This window comes from Peromyscus leucopus, chromosome 22 (assembly GCF_004664715.2).
Source record: "Peromyscus leucopus breed LL Stock chromosome 22, UCI_PerLeu_2.1, whole genome shotgun sequence".
Taxonomy (NCBI): Eukaryota; Metazoa; Chordata; class Mammalia; order Rodentia; family Cricetidae; genus Peromyscus; species Peromyscus leucopus.
In genome coordinates, this window is record NC_051081.1 from 50,402,175 (window position 1) to 50,427,431 (window position 25,257).

At 38.7% G+C, this 25,257-nt stretch overlaps 1 pseudogene; it reads right to left on the reverse strand.

The window, feature by feature from the left end:
* Window positions 1-24,188: 24,188 nt before the first annotated feature.
* On the reverse strand, window positions 24,189-24,521 carry LOC114683249 (annotated as a pseudogene).
* Window positions 24,522-25,257: the final 736 nt, after the last annotated feature.

Genomic DNA, 25,257 nt, shown 5'->3' on the forward strand with positions numbered 1-25,257 from the left:
TCAGGCCAGATACACACACCAAGTCTGGTGTCTCAGTCAGAGGAAGCAGCTCTTTTTGTTGTTTTTTTGTTTTTTGTTTTTGTTTTTTTTGAGGGGAGTGAATGCCTCACAGCAGCAGCAGTTAGAAGAACTATAAACACACATGCTTCGATATGTCTGAACTTGGCCTCACCATCACTAACTACATATTTTTGGGAACTTCTCTTGGGCCTTTGCTTTTTCATCTGCTAAACCTGTTCTCACAGTTTGCAGTGTCCATTCTGATTCCGAAGGACTGAGAAGTATGATACAGCAGGTAAGGGCTTGGTCTCTATTCAGCATCCTTAAGAAACTGGAACACAGGACTCTGTGCCTCTGGTTGTGCACAGTACAGCTCATTGTGTCCATCTGCTAGTTTCCTAGTTAGTAAGATGGCTTATGTAAAAATCTTTGCATTGGGCACAGAGCAAGTTCTCAATGTTAATAGTTATTGTTAATTGTTATTGTTTTTATAATAGTAATTATGAGTTAGTCAACTATTTTCCTTCCCAAAGAAAGAATGGGTTAATGCTCCCATAACTGCTCTCATGGCTTTTCCTAGAGAGGAGTAGAGAACAGTTGTATAGTCACTGCAGCCAAAAGCTGGATTGGCCGTGCATGCAGTTTCAGAAGGCAGGCCAGATAAGGCATGACACATCATTAGTGGAATATTTTGCAACCATTTACAGTTAGCTTTCCCTAGCCCTTAGACTGGGAAATTGGCATGGTATAAGCAAAAAAATTTAAATATCAGAGATTTAGAAACATTCTTCACCATGTGTCCTACCTAGCACTCTCTTGGCCATAGCCTATAAACCACTAGAATAAGTCAGATTCTATCTATCTATCTATCTATCTATACATATGTGTGTGTTCTATAAGTTCTTTTCCTCTAGAGAACCCTAACACACCCTGTCTCAAAAAATAAAAATGAAACAAGAAATAAAGAAACAAAAAAATAGGAGTCAACTGAGAAACTGAATGAACTAGATTTATGTGTGTGGACTTTAATAAATCTGGAAAAACATTACTCAGAAGTTAAAATTACAGAATATTTTGTTTTTGATGTTCAAATATTTAAAACAATGTGTAACTGTGCATATACAAATGTGAGGAATTATACAAAAATATGACATGACACTGCAAATTAACTATAGATAAACTCTCTGGGGAGAAGAAGAATGAGGCAGGAGCTTCAATTTCGTTGCATTGTTTATTTCCAGGAAAGAAAATGTTAAGAAAAGCAGGGGAACAAATCAGTGCCCCTGTAACAAATCTTTCATGCAAAATCATTTACTAGTTTCCTTCTCCTGTGAAAATGGAAATTATTCAGGGCTGCCATTGTGCAACTCTGAGATATAAAACAGCATGTTAAGTATGAAGACCACCTGGGGCGGAGGCTGCAAGCAGTGTTTCAGCCTGAGAAGATTGGAGATGAAAGTACCCTGGCACAGAATGCACCAGAGACAAGGGTTTCCATTGGAAACAGACTATTAGATGAATAGAAAGTTGACTACAGAAAATATAAAATAGAAGCTCTGCTTAAAAGATAAAGCTTAAAATTAATTGGTTCCATATCAAGAAGATCCTTGAATACTGTGATTAGGAAGCAGCTTGTAATTTGACAAAAAAAGCGAACAACTGAGTGCTCACTTTTTTCCAATTCTAAAAATATGCCCATCCATTACAGATATGCCTAATTTCATAAAAAAATACTAATGGGTGTAAAATCACAGATTATTCCCAACATAGTGAGAGTAACTGATAGTGAGCAATTTCGGTATCCCACTCTCACAATAGATAGGTTATTTGGACAAAAAAATAAACAGAGAAACATTGGAGATAAATGATATCATAAATCAAATGGACCTCTACAGAACATTACACTTAAATACTGAATACACATACTTCTCTTCAGGCCATGGAACTTTAACTAAAAATTATTATATTTTAGAACACAAAGCAAGTCTCAACAAATATAGGAAAAATAGAAATAACATCTTATATTCCATTTGACCACAGTAAAATAAGGCTAGATATCAACAGCAATAGAAACTGCAGGAAATGCATAAATTCATGGAGAATAGCACACTATTGACTGACTGTGGGTCAGATTAATTCCAGAAGGAAATGAAAAATATCTAAGAATGTTATATAAATGAAGACAAAGCATATTATAACATGTGCAATGTAATGAAGGCTGTCCTAAGAGGAACATTTATAGCACTAAATGCCTACACCAAAAAAACTTCAGAGATTTCAAATAAATGAATTGATAACCTTAACACAGCAGTTCTCAACCTGTGGGTAGCAAACCCTTTGGGGGTCACATATCAGATATCCTGCATATCAGATATTTATATTACGATTCATAACAGTAGCAAAATTACAGTTATGAAGTAGCAATGAAGCAATCTTATGGTTGGGGGGTCACCACAACATGAAGAACTTTATTAAAGGGTCATAGCATTAGGAAGGTTGAGAACCACTGCCTTAAAGCCTTGGAAAACTACAAACAAAACAAACCCAACAAGAGTAGATGAGAAGATATAATCAAAATAAGGACAGAAATCAACAAACACACACAAAAATGAATTAATGAAGTGAGATGATTCTTTAAATGATAAACAAGACTGACAAATTCTTAGCCAAATTAACCAAAGGGAGAGAGAAGACCCAAAACAATAAAATTAGAGAAGAAATGGGAGATGTTAAAAAGACATCAACAGAATTCAGAAAATCATGAGGACATAACTTAAAAACCCATAGTTTACTAAATCATAAGCTTAAAAGAAATGGATGAATTTATAAAGAATATAACACAATAAAGTTAAACCAAGATAAAATAAACATATAAACAACAAGCAATGAAATTGAAGAAGTAATCAAAAATTTCCCAGCTAATACAACAACCAAAAAAGAAGACCAAATGGATTCCCTGCAGAATTCTATCAGACCTTCAAAGAATTATTGCAAATACTACTCAAATTATTTCTTAAAATATAAAAAGAAAGCAAGCTTTCAAACTCTCTTTAATGACGACAGTATTACATGAATACAAAAACTAGATAAATCGTTAAAAAGAAAATTACAGACCAATCTCCCTGATGAACATAGTCAAAAATTCTCAACAAAATATTTGCAAACCCAATTCAATATCAGAACTATCATTCAACATTACCAAGTTGATTTTATCCCATTGATACAAGGATCTTTTATTATATATAAGTCAATAAATGTAATTTATTGCATTAATAGACTAAAAGATGGAAATTACATGCTCCTCTTAATAGATACAGAAAATGCCTTTGACAAAACCAAGAAATTTTAAGGTAAATAGATGTAATTGGAAAAAACTTAAAATGCCCAGCAAGGCAAATAGTATATTATTGCTCATGTATAGGTACTAACTTCAATTTTTTTTTGAGTGTTTAACTTGAAGCACAAGTGGAAGCCAAGAAATTAGAAAGGGGCCTTTGAGGTGAACATACTAAGGGAGGACCATAATAAATTATAGGTAAAATGAAAATAGAGAGGTGAAATTCTGGTGGCAAAAATATAAGCAGGAAAAGGTACAGGATTATGGGAGAAATTATGGGGTGGGATGGATGGCTAACTCAAAAGAAGGATGTATAAAAAGGTATAAAGAAGCATGCTATCTCATAAATCATAATAGGTTAGATAGTAGAATATATGTGAAATGAAAATAAGAGGGGTTGAACAAGGATTATTAAACAAGGATGAAGCATGGAATGATCGAGGAGAAGAAGAGATAGTGGGTGCATTAACCAAGACTGTTTGTGAAAAAGCCTATGGAAACCCACTAAGTAATAAACTAATTTCAACAATCCACTAAAAACAAAGTTAAAGGTTACCCTGGGCCATAAATCAAAGTCGAGTTCATATTTTTTTATGGAGATTTTACTGAACTTTGGAAGCTGCAGTTTCCCAGTGACTGCAGAACATCAACATATTTCTGTTTTGATTTAGACCTAATTTACTCCTATTGATTTTATTAAAAGTATAGGAGAATGTGTCAATAAACCCCTTTATAAAAACTTACTATATTATGAGAAAACTTTCCTTTTAGTTACTTCCTTCAATGTTTTCTTTTGCTACTTATTCATCAACTTGAATAATTCCAATTGCCTTTCTTTGAACTCTCAATAGCTTCTGTTTTTGTTTTGTTTGTTTTTTTTTCCTTTTGATTACTCTAAGGCAACTCTGAAATTCATCAGAAAACAAGAACAAAGGGGAGAAAGACTTCTGGGCACAGAGTCTGTTGAGTCACCGTCTTGTGAGTCCAATTAGGTCCTGACCTCAGTAGGCAGGTGTTGGAAGGAGTCCAGCATCTTTTTCTCGCTCTGCAGTCTGCAAGTATCCCATTTACTTCAGATGAAATACTATTTCACAGCCACAGATGGGCACTAAAGTAAAAATCCTGGTCCACATAGACTTTTCCTAGTCTTAAAAGAAGCCAGTCAGGACAACATGGTGGTGTGATCTGTCTTTAACAAGAACTCTGTGTGCTCAGTATTAAGTTCGGCACTTCAAATGATGATATTTTCACCTTAGTGAAAGAAAACATTGGTGACAAACTTCAATCATGCTAATTTTCAATAAAAATAATTTTACATAAGCAATTGGCAGCTTACAAATTGCCTAGACTTGTTTTCGGGGAACATGTGGTTACTGGAGCTGAAAGGTCCATTTCAGGGACCTGTTTTGTCCACGGCTGTGTTAGCAAATAAAGGAATACTGGACAAAGAATGAGGCTTGGCACATGTGCCTTGGAGGCAACATAGAGTCCAGTTGTCTTGCTCTAGAGTAACATATATCTCTCTCTGAACCAAAGATTAGTAAATTAAAAAACTAATTTTATAAGCAGATTAGTATTTAAACAGAAAACTAATTAATAATTAATGTTTTAAAAGATATTTTCTAAGAGTTGAAAAAGTAAAAATTGACTTCACACTTTAAGAGGAAAGCTTACTGATTTTTTTTTTTTCCTTAAAGATTTGGCAATCAATAGACCATGGAAATGGCCAAATGGGTACATTTGCTCCAGATCCTGGCCACAACAGAGCAGATTCTGATTACAAATAAATACAGGGCTTGGGAATAAGCACTAGTTTTAAAACTACGTGGTCTGGAGCTGGTCCTACGTCGACGCTTATTATATATGTGACCAAAGCCAGAACTGTGTCATTAACACTGTGTCAGGTGGCTGTCTCTCTTCACGAGGCGTCATGGGAGAAAGGCATCACAAGTCACAGTTTCCTTGTTTCCAGGGAATTATTTCTCCTTTCCTAGTCTGAAGAGACCCAGAAGGTGCAGGCGAGTTGTGAAGTAGTGTGAACGTGTCTCTCAAATTGCAGCGTTGTGGGGAAAAGTGTTCCAGGAAACACTCCTCTATATTTGCTAAAATAATTAACTTGCTTTTTCAGCTGATCAGATAGATATAGCCTTGCCTTAAAACTCCCTGAGCAGTGTTCTAGAGATGCTCTCAGACTCCGGGAAACTTTTCCATTTGGAAGCCTCAGTCTCTTCTGAATTGGAGTTGAGTTCATGAACCCAGGGGCAGTAATTTGAATAAAACCTGTCTTTCTACCTCCAACAAGTATTTGATACTACTTGCTTTTGACAGTAAAGGATCTTAGTTCTTTTCACACTTTGATGTGTGAAAGAACTAAGTTAATTGAAATCATTCTAGTTTTTAAGGATGATAGAGGTAAATTAATTCATGGAGTTCTCTCTGTCAAATGCTTTGATAACTTGGAAAGCTAGGAATAGGCATTTGGCAGACTGTCTATAAGTAAAGTGTGGCCCTTCCTTCTCAGTTTTCCTTTTGCCTTTGTTCTGTCTTTGCACTCCCTCTAACTTCTGCACCTGAGGCTCATTGGACCTTACTCTAACTGTGGCAAATAGAATGTTAGCAGACCTGGACCAAGCAAGGGTCTGGGGAAAACCCATGCATTTCTGATGATTCCTGCAGGCTGAGAATATACCCTTGATAACCTAATCAATGGATAAAAGATGTGTACATGTCAACACATGGGAGAGAGTCAGTCGCTCAGCTCAAGTCGTCACAGACAAGTGTACAGACAGCCGATTCCAAACCAAGGAGCCAGCTTGAAGACCTGCAAAGCTCCTGCCAGTCTGAGACAGGCCATATAGTCCCGGAAGAATGAGGTTATAGTGTACAATCCTAGACTAGGTAATTCAAACCATTGGATTGTGAGGTGGTTTATTTCATGGCATTGATTGAAAAATAGCTTATTATGTTTAAGACTTAAAAATTGTGAGTTGATTAGTCTCTATGAGTTGTGTACTTACTAGAGATTTGTTTATTGTTGCTTTTAAGTTTTACTGCCTTATGGTCAAATAGGATACATGGAGTTATTTCAATCTTTCTGAATTTCTTGAGATTTATTTCATACTGCCGAGACTTGGTCTATTTTAGAGGGACTTCTGTATGCTACTGAATAGAACATATTCTTTGGTGTTTGGGTTGAAAAATCTGTAAGTATCTGTCCAGTCTATTTGATGTTTGATGTCATTTAATTCTTATGTTTCTCTGTTTACTTTTTTTGTGCCAATGATCTGTCTATTAGACAGTTTCAATTAGGAAACTGAGTTTCCATTGAGAAATCAGCTGTTATTCTTATGGGTTTTCCTTTATATGTGGCTTGCTGTGGTGATATTATGCTGTAACAAATAAAGCTTGTTTTAAGATCAGAGGGCAGTCTGAGCAGAGCTCTGTGGCAGAGCCAGCCACAGAGTTAAGTCATAGAGGCCAGGCAGTGGGCGACACACACCTTTAATCCTAGCACTCGAGAGGCAGAGGCAGAGGCAGAGGCAGACAGATCTCTGAGTTCAAGGCCACCCTGGACTACACAAGATTAATCCAGTCTAAAAGAGAAACAGCTGGCTGGTCAGGGCTCACACCTTTAATCACAGTACTTGGGAGTCATAAGGCTTTAATGCCAGCACTAGGAAGGTTGAGACAGGAAGTAATATGGCTGAGTGGAGAACGGAATATAAAGCGGGAGGAGACAGGAGTTCAGCCCCCTTTCAGCGGAGGACTCAGGGGGCATTCAGTCTGAGGATTCGTGGAGACTGGATCTTCCCCTTCCAGCTGAGGAGTTGGTAAAATGAGAAATGGCTATGGCTTGTTTCTCTCTGATCTTTCAGCATTTACCCTGATATCTGGATCCAGGTTTTTATTAAGATCAATTAGGATTTGTGCAACAGCTTGTGTTTGTACTCTTTCATTGTTCTCTATACTTAGTGTTTTAACTATTATATGCTGTTCAAAGTTTCTTTTCTGGTCTTGTCTATTTGGTACCGTGTACTTCTTGTATCTGTATGGATATGTCTTTCCTTAGTTTGGGGGAATTTTCTTCTATGATATCGTTGACGACCTGGTCTATGCCATTGGCCTGGGATTCTTCTTTCTAGTCCATTTCTACAGTCAGAAGATTTGGTCTTTACACGGTGCCCCACATTTTCTGTATGTTCCTTTCCTGTGCTTTAACAATTTTCACATTCGTTGCTTATTTCATCTGTCTACTCTGCCTTGGAGTCTGATAGTCTATCCTCTGCTTGATTCATTCTACTTGTAAGGCTCTCCCTTGAGTTTTCTAGTTGTATTATTGGAGTTTTAGTTCCGTCTTCATTTCAGCTTGAATCTTTTACAATGCTTCTAGTTCTTTACTGAATTGAATTTTGAAATCCTGAATTACCATGGTTATTTTCATTAGCCTTATGTTTGTTTTCTTGAGCATCACTAAGGCATTTTTCTCTTTGAGTTTATTCTCTTTAAGTTTCCTTGTGTTTTCTTAAACTCTTTGATGAAGTTCCATTTGAGGCTTGTGATTATTCTTTTAAATTCTGTATGCTATGGTGCATCGAGGTCAGTGGTTCTTAATCTGTGGGTCCACGACTCCTTGGAGTCAAATGACTCTTTCATAGGAGTTACCTAAGACCATTGGGAAACACAGATCTTTACATTACAATTCTTAACAGCAGCAAAATTACAGTTATAAAGTAGCAATGGAAGTAATTTTATGGTTAGGGGGTCACCACAACATGAGGAACTGTATCAAAGGGCCGAAGCATTAGGAAGGTTGAGGACCACTGATATCATTGGTGAAGATTTCTGTAGTATTGACAGATTTGGCATTTCTAAAGAGCAGGCTCATCTGTGCTCCTGTCATTAGTAATTAGTATTTTTGAGAAATCTGAGGTACAAAATCATTATGTACTAATCAAAACAAAATAAAGTGTTAGGAGTTTTTAGCCTTAGCACTTTGAAAGTATCCATACACTCTAAGGCAGCTCTGGGCACAAATACCAAGCAGTATGTTTTTGTCTTTCTTCTCGCTTTAGTAAAAATGGACACTGACAGGTAGCTTCTAAGTGGGAGGATCAAGACAAAATATAAGATAACAAGCTTTGTGACACTTCAATTTAGAAACAAGGAGAAATACAGTCAAAGGCAAAGGTGACTAGGGTTTATTGACACTTGAATCAACACAGGACCTCGCAGGTATTGCAAAGAACAAAGTTGGTACAACTCCAACACTTAATGCTCACTCCTGTTCTTAATCTCCAGTGTTCTCTTTGCTGTAACATGGTGAGTATGAGGTTTTTCTCTACCAACTCTTCCACTTTTAACTATTATCAACTTTGGTCGAGACTTTTAATCTTTTATACATATGCCTCTTGCTACAATAGGAAAAACTTTATCTGCAAAAGAAAAGGGTTATTTAAAATTTTGTAAGGATTTTTAAAATTACGAGACTGAGAAAAGTACGCCTTTTGGTTTCCTCAGTTCTCTGATTATCTAGGCCATGTCACAGGGCACAAGATAAACAAACCAAGTGTGACGTTTCCAATCTAGCCTTCGGTCCTCACAGCATCACTGTCAGTACTTGACCTTGTTCCTAAGACACGCCCCCACTCCAACACAGGAATACTTGGTGGAAAGCTAGCACATATAATTTGTCAAATTCCTATCAGCACCTTGTACATATCAAATAACATCTGGTAAGTATTCTATATCCATAAATGAGGAAACAAACTGAGCAGAGTGAGATTAGAGATAGTTACTTCACCCGGGTTGAAACACATTTCTCTTTTCCAGGCTATGTTGGCTTTTCATTGCTTTCCTCCTGCTTTACTGGGACCCTGTGTGAGAAAGGAGTTTTATTTTCTAAAGTCTTTGTTCTTTGTAAATAAAATAAAATAAAAAACTTGTTGTCTTCCCTCCCCACCTTCCTTAAAGCCCCAGTGACCACTTTTATCATTTCCCACTTTAAGAACTCTTCCCTTTGGCTGGGCGGTGGTGGCGCACGCCTTTTATCCCAGCACTCTGGAGGCAGAGGCAGGCAGATCTCTGTGAGTTCAAGGCCAGCCTGGGCTACCAAGTGAGTTCCAGGAAAGGCGTTTAATCCCAGCACTCTGGAGGCAGAGGCAGGCAGATCTCTGTGAGTTCAAAGCCAGCCTGGCTACAAGTGAATCCAGAAAAGCGAAAGCAACAACAAAAACAACAAACTCTTTCTTTTAAATTGAAATGTTTAGACAGATATTTTCTATTAAATTTAGATTATATGGGAATGGATTGCTGGATTTCTCTCCTACTCTGACTCCATTTATACTGGAATCATTGATCCACTTTAACAGAGAGCTTAGATGCTCAAAAACTAACCCTATGGACTGCAACTTTATAGATGCCAATGACACCACTTTAATCCTTCACTTGAAAAGAGCTAAACAGAGAAAATTTAGTCCCCAAAGAAGCAAGCGTTACTTTGTCCACTACAGATCTGGAGTGTTTATGGTTCATGTTTGGTCTTCTGGCATTAGGCAACTGCTCCTGAGTTCCAGTTCTGCCATTTGATCTTCAGCCCACTCCTCAGTTTCTTTTTCTTTCTCCTTCCCCTACCTCCATTTTCCCTTTTCTTTCTTTCTTTCTTTCTTCCTTTCTTTCTTCCTTCTTTCTTTCTTCCTTTCTTTCTTTCTTTCTTTCTTTCTTTCTTTTTCTTTCTTTCTTTCTTCTTCTTTCTTCTTTCTTCTTCTTCTTCTTCTTCTTCTTCTTCTTCTTCTTCTTCTTTTCTCTCTCTCTCTCTCTCTCTCTCTCTCTCTCTCTCTCTCTCTCTCTCTCTCTCTCTCGACAGAGTATCCCAAACTGCTCTCAAATTCACTATGTAGGCAAAGATGAACATCTGATCCTCCTGCCTTCACACAGTTTATTCAATGTCAGGGATGGAACCTAGGACTATTTGTATGATAGGCAAGCATCCTACCAATGTAGATAGATCCCTAGTCCCTGTTCTTCCTTCTCAATTTTATGTTTGAGATACGAAGGTAATACTATCACCCATGTAATGGGGTTTCCAAGACGATGAGAATTCCTGGTTTTGTGTGTACCAGATGAGTTCTACCCATTGAATGAGCAATGCCTTTGTATTGATTTTGGTGTTTTGCCAAAATCCTTGGAGAGTAAACAAAAATAGGCAACTGAAAGCTTACATACACTTACATACAATGTAAGATCATATCTCATTTAGTATTAAAAGTAAAGTGTGCCAAGAAATTAAACTATCAAATTCATATTTGCCATGTAGGTTGTTCTTGCACACTAGGGAATTTTAAAGAAAAACTGCTCATCTTGTTTAATCTGTGTTTGGGCCTATGGGTAGCTCTTGCTACTTCTCATCAATTATTAATGGTTCAAATAAATATTGGTCAATGAGACAAAAGAGAAATAAATTGATGAGCATATTTCTCTCACAGTCGTCATTTGTTTTCTATTAGCACAGTTTGTAGTACAAACTGGAAATCTGTACACTCACCATAGCTGCTTTGTACACTCACCATAGCTCTCTGTACACTCACCATAGCTCTCTGTACACTCACCATAGCTGCTCTGTACACTCACCATAGCTGCTCTGTACACTCACCATAGCTGCTCTGTACATTCACCAAAGCTGCTCTGTACACTCACCATAGCTGCTCTGTACACTCACCATAGCTGCTCTGCTCACCAAGCGCTCTGTCACCCCATAGCTGCTCTGTACACTCACCATAGCTGCCTGTACACCCCATGCTGCTCTGTAACCACCATAGCTGCTCTGTACACTCACCATAGCTGCTCTGTACACTCACCATAGCTGCTCTGTATACTCACCATAGCTGCTCTGTACACTCACCATAGCTGCATATTGTTTAATTTTCTTAGCAAGGCATTTGCCTTATGCTGACATTTTTATGGTCTTATATAGTTAGTGATCTTAACCATCTGGCTCTAATTTTGAGAACACCTCTGAGCTTTGTACTTTGTTACATGATAGGTTATATGACATTTTTTTTTTTTTTTTGGTTTTTCGAGACAGGGTTTCTCTGTGTAGCTTTGCACCTTTCTGAACTATTGTAGCCAGCTGCCTCGAACTCACCGAGATCCGCCTGCCTCTTCTCCGATGCTGATAAAGGTGGCCAACCATTTTTTTAAGTTTTGTTTTCTTTGCTTTTGATGAACACTCATAGAAGGATAGTATAAACTTTTCACAGTGAAAGTTACTTATGAGTTGACAAAAACCAAAGTCAGCTGTGCCAAGATAAAACACTGGCAGGAATTCTTATAATTCTGGAAAAGGGTAGAGGCAATGTTTTTTGAAAGTTGGTTCCACACAAATGTGAATGGTACACACTTTAAGGTAATGGCCTACAGACTAATGTCTGATTTTCCTAAATATTAAGTTTTCCCATTTTAATTCATCTTGACTTTAGGATTAGTTTGGAAGTTTTAGGAAAGAAGCAAAATCTATCATTTTTATTATTCCCTGAAAGCAAATCTAATATGCTACAAAAACTCTCACCACCTAGTACACTGGGCCCAATCATTTTTCATTTTTATGTTAAACACCCAGCATGGATAAACATTAAAAATATAAAAATAAGAGACAATTAAAATCAATTCCTCTAATTATAAACATTTTCAAATTGTTAACTGTTATAGTTTATAGGGATATAGGGATAAAACATCTATGTAATTTTAAAAGATTTTCAACTTGTGTTTAATAAATAGCATTTTGTTAAGCATAGGACTATGATGTATTTATGAGATAGTATTGTTCAAAGAGATATTGCTTTATAATTTCAAGAATAAATATAAAATTTAGTTGATGCTAACATTTTTGGAAAATTCTAGTTTTGTTTTAAAAACATGTCCATAGTATAGCTGTTGAGTAAAATAAACATATATAAAACATCATGTCATTTCATTTTAGCCTATTCACAAAATTTGGAACAAATATTTTGGGATATGGGAGTGCATAGGCACGTAATGGTACTTTGTGTATTTTTATATTTTATGAGATATTTTATTCTTAAAGTAGGAGAATCAAATTCATTCCCAGTTTGGAAACCTCAAGTGCTGAGTATTTATAATTAAGGCCACTACACATCTGCTTTGTGCTCAACATGAATGTCCTCTGGATCCTCCAGTGCCATGTTCACCTACTTATTACTTTTTATAAATCAACATACAATCTTAATTCCCCTTAGTAAAATATCACATATTTTATATAAATTAATCTAATTTGGCCCAATAACTATTTTAAGCTAACCATCATACTTTCATCTTGATGAAGTGCAAGCAATTAGAGTTTATGTCTACTCCTGAGGTAGAAAGAACAAAATCAATCCAAGATGTTATTTTAGATAAATGAGATATCATGTACACTAAACAGAATAAAAATGTTAAAGTACACCACATCAATGGCAATTAATATTCTACTTACTGAATTATTACTGGATGCCAGGTAGTTAAAGGACCTGAACAGATGATGTCTGAATAAAAATGGCTTACCTTTTGTTCTTAGCCAGTTTTAGCGAGATCTAACTGGATAGAAAAAGATTATGACTACTCAGTACTATCTGATCCAGAGTTTGCTTAACTAAGAACTTATAAGAAATAAATAAATAAACCAATGCCTAATGTAAAGAGATTTATTCAACATAATAAATGCAATATACAGCAAGCTCAAATCCAGCAACTTGATACATGAAGAACATCTCAAAGCATTTCCACTAATATCAGGAACATGGCAAGGATGTCCACTCTCCCAACTTCTGTTCAATACAATATTTGAAATTTTAGCTAACATGGTAAAACAAATGAAGGGGATAAAGGCGATACAAATAAGAAAGGAAGAAATCAAAGTGTGCTCATTTGCATCTGATATGATTTTATACGTTAAAGACGTTTTTTAATTGAAAGAAAAATATGTCTTGTTGTCTGTGATAGCTACTACCTGGAAGATATATCTATTTTCCTTTTATTCTTTATTCTTCATCCACTACAAAGTTTTGCTTTTACTGATTTTTAGTTAATGACATTAATCACTTAGCACTAAAAATAAAGAGAAAAGGAGATTTTTGTTAAACAGTTGCTCAAATGCGCAACAGTGGAATGAGAGAAAACTTCATGTGAGAGTTTCTTGGGCCATCCTCTCTGAACAGAGAGACTAGAATGTGGTTAAGTCACATGAATGGTCTAGAATTCCTTGAGTGAAGAGTTTTGGGGGAAGTATTTACTAAAACGTGAGATCAACTCAAAAGAATGTGTGGGTGTAAGTGGTACGAGGCTGACCTAGCTAACTACTAGCATCTCTGGATGGTACAACACTTTTCATGTTGGTGAGAAAAAAGTTTATTCCTGTTTATTTATGGCCTTTTGATGCTATAGAGTTCTTCAGTAAATAATGAATTTCAATGCTGTGTGGTTTTTAGTTAGCATTCATAGTCTTATGTTCTCCTTGTTTTCAAAATATCTAATGTCAAGATTTTCATGTGGTTTCAGAGCAAGTCTTTCCTGAAGACAAACGTGTTAAAACTCACTGCTCAGCAAAGCTGACTTGGAACTGCATATTTGTTTTTCAATTAAAAATAGATGATTTTTCATATTTTTCATATACAGTACATTCTGATCATGGTTTCTCCTCCCTCATATCCTCCCATGTCCTCCCTACCTCTCCACCCATCCTACTTCAAATATTCTTTTTATCCCTCTTTAGAAAACAGACAAAAAATTAAAAACAAAGAAAAAAGCACAAGAAACACACATACCTTAAGAACACAGATTTAGAAACCATAATATAGAAGCAAAAGACCAGTAAGATAAAAAATGCCCAAACAAAGCAGTATGAGACAAAAACAATGTACAAAAATACTATTGTGTTTGTTTTGTGTTGTCCATCTATAGTTTGGCACGGGGCCTACTCTTAAGTGTGGTTTATATATCTAGTGAGAAATATATCTATTGGAAACAAATACATTTTCCTTTTCAAGCAGTAGTCAATTAGAGATAGCTTTTTTTTTTTTGTTAGGAATGGGAGATTGTGTTCACTTCCCCCTCTCAGCATTGGGACTCCATCTGGCTTGGACCTGTGCATGCTACCATAGTTTCTGTGAATTCATCTGTATGTCAGTCCTGTTGTGTCTGTGATACCTTGTTGTTATTCATCCCCTCTGGATCTTACAATCTTACTACCTCCTCGTCTGCATAATTTCCTGGGCCCTGAGGAGAGGGGTTTGATGAAGACATTGTGTTTGGGACTTAGCGTTCCAAAGTCTCTCACTCTCTGCACAGTGTCCTGTTGTGGGTCTATGTATTTGTTCTCTTCTACTGTGGAAGGAATGCTTCTCTGATGGCTGAATGAGACACTGGTCTATGGCTAGAAGTATATGTAATTATGCGTCATTTATTGCTATGTTTCTTTTTAGCAGAGCAATAGAATTTGGTTTTCCTTTAGGCCTGTGGCCTATCTAATCTTAGATTCTTGGCCATCTGAGCAGTATCAGACATAGAACACCTGAGCTAACTTTAGAAAGAATGTGGAGACCAAAATCATGTGAGACCTGGAGGAAACTGCCATCATATTGTTTGATGATAGTGTGTGACTTCTGGGTGGCCAGAGGTGCTCCTGATGGCTACAGTAAATGACTGTTCTGTTCTAAATCTTCGTATCCAAAGTTTTGGAATTCCTGAATATCTAGGATCCAGTATATGATATCACCTTTATTTCCTGATAATCTAGGGGCTCTGAAAAACACAAAAGATATCTAGATCCTGCCATTTGTGGTCCCCTTCCCAGGCTCTGAAAAAAAGGAAGCAGGGATAAACCATGAATGAGAAATTATTTTAGGAACTAACATCAGTGGTTTTCAATGGCCAAGATGGTTGCAATTGGTTCTAATAGAAACAGAATTACTACTAAAATAAGATTACTATTCTTGCACTTTATCCTTTGGAGTTCAGTGCAGGAAGTCCCAAGAATGCCAGGTTTCAGAACACAGAACTGATAGTAGGCCAAATAAACTGTACGATGATCTGGGTGGTTTCTTGGCCATATTCTGCCATCATGTGGCCAGATATGGAATTTTCTCTGAGGAACTACATTTTTTAACAAAAGTAGCATTCTAGTACCCCTACTCTAAGAAGATCTGGCTGTGTGCATTGGTGCCACATATCACCATTTACATTGAGAAAGGATCATAGCTTCTAACATGTATATCTGTGAAATGTACTTGTGACTGAGAGTACCTGAATACTTCAAAACACTTGCCAAATTAGATAGACATATATGAAAGTGGAACCAATATCTTTTTTGGACTCACCATAAGCGCTTCACTAGAAAGAAGATGAAAACATGCAGTCACAAAACTATGCCTTTATTCAAGGTTCCTCCCATGGAAGCATTTTGGCAAGATCTCTGCCTTCTTTCCCCACTGCTTTGACGAGAGCTGTCATCTTACATGCCAGTTTCCCACTTGTCCCTCAGATCACTCCACAGCTATGTCCCTCAGCTATCAGTCCACCCTGGGCCTGACGTCTGACATGTAGCTGAAACTTAGGAGACTAAATAGGTGCCTAAGACAGAACCCTATAGCCATTCCCCACTCCTACTGAGGTGAGGTGTTAGAGCCACACCAGGTAGTGAGGGCAAGGTCCTGACAGCTCTACAGGTTTTGCTGTTGTATCGACAGCTTATTGCTTCATGATAACCACTTGAAACCACAGCTGAAGATATCCTGGTTCCCAGAGAAAGCACAGAGGTAGTTCGCCAACAATGTATGAATGACTGCTCAGACTTGCAACACCCACAGTCCCCTTCCCTTTGCAAAGCCCCTTTTAGACCTCCCAAACAAACAACAAACAAAGGCAACAGAAACATATCCTTGGGACTCGTACTGATGGGTAGCTCTGGTGACTATTGATCCGATCATAGCACCTTCAAATCAATACTAAGACCTCCTGAATCTGTTGACCAGACTCTACCACCCTCAGTGAGAACATTTCAGTCTCCCTCCTACCACCTTTCTCAGAGTTCCCATTGTCTACCCTCTTCCTGGAGAGTCAGTGAGGCACATGGGCCCTGGTCCACTTTACTTCAATTTCACCATCCCTGGTATCCTGGGTTATATACTTGTGCCTATCTGGACTCTGATTGGTAGATATACACTCATTCTTTTTTTTTCCTTTTATGTTATTTTACAATACCATTCAGTTCTACATAGCAGCCATGGATTCCCTTATTCTCCCCCCTCCTGCCCCTCCCCTTCCCCCAGCCCACCCCTCATTCTCACCTCCTCCAGGGCAAAGCCTCCCCTGAGGACTGAGATCAACCTGGTAGACTCAGTCCAGGCAGGTCCTGTCCCTTCCTCCCAGACTGAGCCAAGCGTCCCTGCATAAGCCCCAGGTTTCAAACAGCCAACTCATGCAATAAGCACAGGACCCGGGTCCCACTGCCTGGATGCCTCCCAAACAGATCAAGCCAATCAACTGTCTCACCTATTCAGAGGGCCTGATCCAGTTGGGGGCCCCTCAGCCTTTGGTTCATAGTTCATGTGTTTCCATTCATTTGGCTATTTGTCCCTGTGCTTTATCCAACCTCGGTTGCAACAATTCTCTCTCAAATAAACCCTTCTCTTTCTCACTAATTAGACTCCCGGAGCTTCACCCAGGACCTAGGCGTGGATCTCTGCATCCAGATCCCTCAGTCGTTGGATGGGGTTTCTAGCACGACTATTAGGGTGTTTGGTCATCCCATCACCAGAGTAGGTCAGTTCTGGCTGTCTCTCGACAATTGCCAGCAGTCTATTGTGGGGGTATCTTTGTGGATTTCTGTGGGCCTCTCTAGCACTTGTTTCTTCCTTTTCTCATGTGGTCTTCATTTACCATGGTCTCCTATTCCTTGTTTCCCTCTTTTTTTTTTTTTTTGCTCTTTATTTTATTACTCTTTATATATATATATATACATACATATATATATATATATATATATATAATTTTACAATACCATTCAGTTCTACATATCAGCCATGGGTTCCCCTATTCTCCCCCTCCCACCCCTCCCCTTACCCCCAGCTACCCCCCATTCCCATCTCCTCCAGGACAAGTCCTCCCCCGAGGACTGCGATCAACCTGGTAGACTCAGTCCAGGCAGGTCCAGTCCCTTCCTCCCAGACTAAGCCAAGTGTCCCTGCATAAGCTCCAGGTTTCAAACAGCCAACTCATGCAATGAGCAGAGGACTTGGTCCCACTGCCTAGATGCCTCCCAAACTGATCAAGCCAATCAACTGTCTCACCTATTCAGAGGGCCTGATCCAGCTGGGGCCCCTCAACCTTTGGTTCATAGTTCATGTGTTTCCATTCATTTGGCTATTTTTTTCAATAATTGAGTAAAACTGAAATTTATTATAAGCCACAGTCGTCCTAGGGACCTCCATACTATATATATATAGCCTCTATGGTTCTATGGGTTGTGGTCTGATTGTTCTTTATTTTATATCTGGAATCCACCTATGAGTGAGTACATACCATGACTGTCTTTCTGGGTTTGGGTTACCTCACTCAGGATGATTTTTTCTAGTTCCATCCATTTGCCTGCAAATTTCATGCTTTCATTGTTTTTCTCTGCTGAGTAGTACTCCATTGTGTATATGTACCACATTTTTTTCATCCATTCTTCCGTTGATGGGCATCTAGGTTGTTTCCATCCCTCTCTGTTCTTGATCCAGCTGAGATCTCCCACTCCCACAGGCTCTCTTTCCCCTGACCCTCACCCTTCATTACTCCCACTCATGTCCAGGGTGTTCATGTAGATCTCATCCATTTCTCTGTCATTGGGCGATCCCCGTGTCTTTCTTGGGGTCCTGTTTTCCAGGTAGCCTCACTGGTGATGTGAGTAGCAGTCCAGTCATCCTTGTTTCACATCAAGTATCCTTCTATGAGTGAGTGCATACCATATTTGTATTTCTGAGTCTGGGTTACCTTACTCAGGATGATTTTTTTCTAGATTCATCCATTTGCCTGCAAACCTCATGATGTCATTGTTTTTCTCAGCTGAGTAGTATTCCATTGTGTATATGTGCCACAATTTATTAATCCATTCTTCAGTTGAAGGGCATCTAGGTTGTTTCCAGGTTTTGGCTATTACAAACAATGCTGATATGAACATAGCTGAGCAAGTTCTCTTGTGGTATGATTGAGCATTTCTTGGGTACATGCCCAAGAGTGGTATAGCTGGATCTTGGGGGAGATTGATTCCCAATTTTCTAAGAAAACGCCATATTGATTTCCAAAGTGGTTGTACAAGCTTGCATTCCCACCAGCAGTGGTGGAGAGTTCCCCTAGTTCCACATCCTCTCCAGCATAAGGTGTCTTCAGTGTTTTTAATCTTAGCCATTCTGACAGGCGTAAGGTGGTATCTCAGAGTTGTTTTGATTTGCATTTCCCTGATGATTAGGGATGTTGAGCAATATTTGAGTTTCCTCTCTTGAGAATTCTCTGTTTAGTTCTATAGCCCATTTCTTAATTGGACTGTTGGTCGTTTTGATGTCTAATTTCTTGAGTTCCTTATATATTCTGGATATCAGTCCTCTGTCAGATGTGGGCTTGATGAAGACCTTTTCCCATTCTGTAGGCTGTTGCTTTGCATTGTTGACCATATCCTTTGCTCTACAAAAGCTTCTCAGTTTCAAGAGGTCCCATTGATTGATTGTTTCTCTCAGTGTCTGTGCTACTGGTGTTATATTTAGGAAGTGATCTCCTATGCCAATGCGTTCAAGACTACTTCCTACTTTCTCTTCTAGCAGGTTCAGAGTAGCTGGATTTATGTTGAGGTCCTTGGTCCACTTGGACTTAAGTTTTGTGCACAGTGACAGATATGGATCTATTTGCAGCCTTCTACACGTTGATATCCAGTTATGCCAGCACCATTTGTTGAAGATGCTTTCTTTTTTCCACTGTATAATTTTGGCTTCTTTGTCAAAAATTATATGTTCATAGGTGTGCGGATTAATGTCAGGGTCTTCAATTCGATTCCATTGGTCCACATGTCGGTTTTTATACCAATATCAAGCTGTTTTTATTACAGTAGCTCTATAGTAGAGCTTGAAGTCAGGGATCATAATGCCTCCAGAGGTTGTTTTATTGTACAGGATTCTTTTGGCTATCCTGGGTTTTTTTGTTTTTCCATATGAAGTTGAGTATTATTCTTTCCAGGTCTGTGAAGAATTGTGTTGGTATTTTGATGGGGATTGCATTGAATCTGTAGATTGCTTTTGGTAAAATTGCCATTTTTACTCTGTTGGTCCTGCCTATCCATGAGCATGGGAGATCTTTCCATTTTCTGACATCTTCTTCTATTTCTTTTTTCAGGGACTTAAAGTTCTTGTCATATAGGTCCTTCACTTGCTTGGTTAGTGTTACCCCAAGGTATTTTATGTCATTTGTGGCTATTGTAAAGGGTGATGTATCTCTGATTTCCTTCTCAGCTTCTTTGTCCATTGTATATAGGAGGGCTACTGATTTTTTTAGTTGATCTTGTATCCTACTATGTTGCTGAAGGTGTTTATAAGCTTTATCAGTTCCTTGGTGGAATCTTTGGGGTCACTCAAGTATACTATCATGTCATCTGCAAATAGGGAAAGCTTGACTTCTTCCTTTCCAATGTATCCCGTTAATCTCCTTATGTTGTCTTATGCTGTGGCTAGAACTTCAAGTACTATATTGAATATGTATGGGGAGAGCAGACAGCCTTGCCTCATTCCTGATTTTAGTGGAATTGCTTTGAGTTTCTCTCCATTTAATTTGATGTTGGCTGTTGGCTTGCTGTAAATTGCCTTTATTATGTTTAGGTATGTTCCCTGTATTCCTGTTTGCTCCAAGACTTTTATCATGAAGGGGTGTTGGATTTTGTCAAATGCCTTTTCTGCATCTAGTGAGATGATCATGTGGTTTTTTCTTTGAGTTTGTTTATATTGTGTATTACATTGACAGACTTTTGTATGTTGAACCACCCTTGCATCCCTGGGATGAAGCCTACTTGATCATGGTGGATAATTGTTTTGATGGATATACACTCATTCTTGCTTTGTTTTGTTTTGTTTTTCAAGACAGGTGGTTTTTTGTTTGTTTGTTTGTTTGGGTTTGTGTGTGTGTGTGTGTGTGTCTCTCTGTGTGTGTCTGTGTGTGTAGTCCTGGCTGGCTGTAGACCAGGCTTGAACTCACAGAGATTTACCTGCCCCTCTGCCTCTGAAGTGCTGGGATGATAGGTTCTATGTCACCACTGTCTTGGCTCACTCTTGCTTGTGAAGTTTCTGGGGATGGGAGTCCACTGGTAACCAATCATTGTACACATTGTTAATGACTGCAAGCTATCACACTTTCTTATCCTGAAGCAGCCCTCAACTGGTGCTGGAGAGGGTTTTGTCTACACTCCACCCTCCATGTCCCTTTTCCTTCTGTTTTTCTCTCCTTCTTGGGCCTAGCACTAGTCATCATAAGTCCCTATGCTAAGGACAAAAACCTGCAGTAGAGAGAGAAAGCAGGAATCAATTTATTTTGAATAACACTACAAACCACATAATTTACTACTATGTAAGTATGGGATATGGAAATTCTGGTAAAATAAAATCCCTATCGTCTATAAATCTGCTGTTGTCCTCAGTGTTTTGGCTTTCCAAAAACATTTAACAAATAGGACTTCGGGATTGTAGGAAGTTCTTCCGTTGCTGTAATGGGATTTAGTAGTCATAGTAATTGACTAACTATGAAGTAAGTCCAATTTTGACTTGTACAAGGAAGGACATTGAACTAATTTTTCTCATGATATAGGCATAGAAAATTTATGCAATTGACTGTGTTTGCTGACTTGAAAATCCTCATTGTACCAACACAACCAAAAGGGATGATGAAATTTTCATGCATTTTAAAACAAGTGGTCTATTTTTAAATTTTAACATACTGTACCCATAAATATGACTGATGATGCTGTACATCACAGTAAACATTTGAAAGGAGTTCCATATTGAGAGACTCAGGGCTCAGGAGAAGTACAGGCACAGCAAAAAGGCCTGAGCAGGATGCCCCCCACTCCCAACTGCCCCTGACCCTTGTCCTAGTTACAAAGAGAGCCAGACACCTTCCCCCATAGGGAAGGGGCAATCAGAAGTGGACAGACACTTCCAGGTGCTGAGACTAAAATGTTCCAATTCCCTAGACCAGCAGAGTTGTATGCCATGTGATTGTCTGAGTGTATAGTGGGAAGAGGCTTGTAATCTGATCTGTGGCCAACTCCTGTAGCCCACTGAATCTTGTTGACCTTTTAAAGTTTACTTTGTTTTGATTATTTTGTTCCTGTGTAAGTACAGGGACAGATGTTTCAAGAATGTCTCATAGCCTTATGCAGGGACCTCTGGTTCTTTATGTGTTACAATCTCCAAGGCATAAGGAAGACCTTCAAGTAGATAAGGATATCTCCCTAAAAGCAGGGGACTATTATGTTCAGGACTGTCCTAGAGAAGCTTACAAGCAGCATTCCTGGGAGAAGGCATAAATGATCCAGAAGAAATTTTCCATCAATCAAATATCCCCAAATTGTACAAATATTAAAAGTGCCCCAAGTATGCAACAGGTAGAGATGAAAACCAAAGGTGGCATGGCATCCATCATGCGGCTCAGCTTTGCTGGATCTTTGTCCGAGCAGCTGTGCTGGCTTTATGACTTCTGCCATTCTATTCAGATATGGCTGTGTCAAAATTCTGAGTGTGTCTTGCAGGAGAACCCTCATGACCTTGGTGCGAGATGGTTGTTCAGTTGTAACACCAGAAGCATTATTCATGGCAGGGTGGGGAAGGTAAAATTGGAGTTCCTTAAAATTAGTAACTGTTCTTCAAAAGGTAGTAATAAGAGAATGAAAATAAGATATAGACTGTGAGTAAATATTTTGTAGGTATATCATATATGATTGCTGTTCTAGGCAGGGTTACTACTGCTATGACAAAACGCCATGACCAAAAGCAAGTTGGGGAGGAAAGAGTTGATTTGGCTTACCCTTCCACATCACTGTTCATCATTGAAGGAAGTTAGAACAGAAACACAAACAGGCCAGAAACCTGGAGGGAAGAGCTGATGTAGAGGCTATGGAGGGGCGCTCCTTACTGTCTTGCTCTTTATGGCTTGCTCAGCTTGCTCTCATATAGAACCAGGACCACTATCCACAGTAGGCTGTGGCCTCCTATCAATCACTAATTAAGAAAATGCCCTACAGTATTGACTACAGCCCAATCTTATGGAGGCATGACTTTAGCTTGTGTCAAGTTGACATAAAACTAGCCATCTCAGATGCATATAGAATAAAATAAAAATACAATGAATGAAAGAATTAATAAAATGTTTTAGATAGAGAAAGAAAAGGGAGACCATGTGCCACACAGCCATCTCCAATGTTCTGTGAGAGGAGCTTCTGTGACCTTCAGGACTTTTTCAGATCCAACTATGCCCGGTAAATATGACATTATTATCTATTAACATCATGGTACTATTGTGTCCACATCTCGAGACCCCCAAGCAAGACCACCACAGAGCTGATATCTGATGCACAACACACGGGTTTATTGATAACAAGCAAACTGGGGCTTTGTCCTCGTCCAACATCCAACACAGCGGGTGAAGGAGGATGGCCCTGAGCTCTCAGGGTGAGGGGGTTTTAAAGGGAAAAATCATAGGCAGGGTGGTACAAGCCTTTGCATCATATGATTGGGTGAGAGTCTATAACTTTTGAATTTACTGGTTGGGGGTTACAGTTATGATTTTGGGCAGGCCTGGACAAGTCCCAGGCTCTGTCCTTGATCTGCCATGGAGGCTGGCTGGCCTTGCACATTCACATTGACCCATGCACATAGCTCTAAGTTGGAGAGGGGTCCCAGACAGTAAACAACTGGCTGAACCTAGAACAGTCAGAGTACGTGCAGAAAGGGAGCTACTGCAAGGACTATGTCTTTTGTTCATGGCCCTTCCAGAAACTGCTTGCTTAAGTCTCAGGAAACTGAAATTGAGGCCTGATCTCTGAGAAAAGACTGAGCAGCCTGTTATGGCATCTGCTTTGTCCTTTCAGTATAACTGATGATTATAGACGCTATTAAATAAAAACTCATCACTAACAAGCCAATACATTTTTAGAGATAAGAGGAAGTTCATTACATTAAGGGCTGAAAAAATATATTCAAGAGTGGAAAAAGACCACAGGCATCTATATGTAACATCTATATGGAAACTGCCTCAAATCATTTTGTAAACTCTAGCTCAATAACCTCAGAGGTGTGCAGCATGGCTAATTTATTAATTTTCTGATTTGAGTCTGAGTGCAAGCTTGCCCAAGAAGCAGCTTGGGATTCTGCCAGTAGAGGGTGCCAGGAGACTGTTGGGGAAACATGGGACTAGCAAGATATGTGGGATCTTGTGAACTCTAATTCTTCAGATAAAATATAGTAAATGATCTATACTTTTTTAATATGAAAAAATAACATAAAATAGCATAACATGTTTGGAACAAGCAGAAGCTAATTTTTCTTTCATCACTACAGAAAACCCAGAGTTCGGGTGCCTTAACATGCTTAGATGGGACTGCTTTGGCCCAGTCATTAGAGTTTACTTAGCAAGTTCAAGATCCTAGCTCCGTCCTCAGAACAGTAAAATAATAATGATGATTATTGTGATAATGCTAATAGTATTGTGATAATAAAATGATCCCAAAAGTTTGGAATACTATTTCTTTTTAAACTTTTTTTCCCACTTTTATTTATTTACTTTCATTGGTTTAAATCCATGAAGGGTACAGCATCACATGGATTCTGTGTCCAATGGCCTTTGCAGGAAGGTTGCTTCGGAATTTGGCACGAACCATGCCACTGTTTCCATGGGCCTGGGTTACTTTTCCCCAGATCACTCTGGTTTTGTTTGGTTTGCCTCCGGGTGTCACTGTGTTGTTTTTTGCTTTACACACATGAGCACATCTCTTGCCCAAGTAGAATTCAGTTTCATCTCGAGCATAAACACCTTCAATTTTAAGAAGAGCTGTGTGCTCTCTTTGGTTCCAGAGACCTCGCTTATAGCCAGCAAAAATGGCCTTGCATCAAAGCCTTCCAGACATGTTTGCCTTTTAGAAGTCCTGTTCCCAGCAGGCCCCGGGAAATCTCTCTTTTTAAACTCTTAACCTTGTGACTCTACTTTTAGTTTTAAAGCAAACAAACCACCACCATCACAACAAAAAGACACCCAAAACTTTCCAAGTAAAAGAGAGAAAAGACCAAAATCTCACTCAGGATATCTCTTTCCCTTCCTAACAGCCTGTCTATTTCATGGCCTTTAGTAGGTAGATGATTGGGAGGAATGGAAGGTGACTTGCTATTCATATCACATCAAAAGACTTCTCATAGTCTATATAAAGATGCAGCACAACATTGTGCACATAGGAACTGACTTGCCATTCAGAAGCTTTGGGACAGGCATCTGAAACAGAGGGATGCATCAAAATCTGCTCATTGGAATTCCATCCTCATGTCTTATCTTGCCTATGGCATAACCTGCTCTACTTATCAGATAAACAAATGGGAGATCCGTAGCCAGAGCTTGCCTGTGGATAAATGAAATGATCCAGAACAAGACATCACTCATTAGTGTCTGAGAAACTGACTTTCAGTGCAAGACCACTAGAGGACCCTTACTATGACCATCACATCTGCTCTCCTTATTAGATCACTCAACTAACAACAAGAATGACAAGCTTAGAAGGTAGCTACTCCCTGTAGCTAAAGTTTTCCTGGTCCTGTCCGGCTCCCACGGCCCTGCCGCTTGGACTCAAGTAAACACACAGAGGCTTATATTAA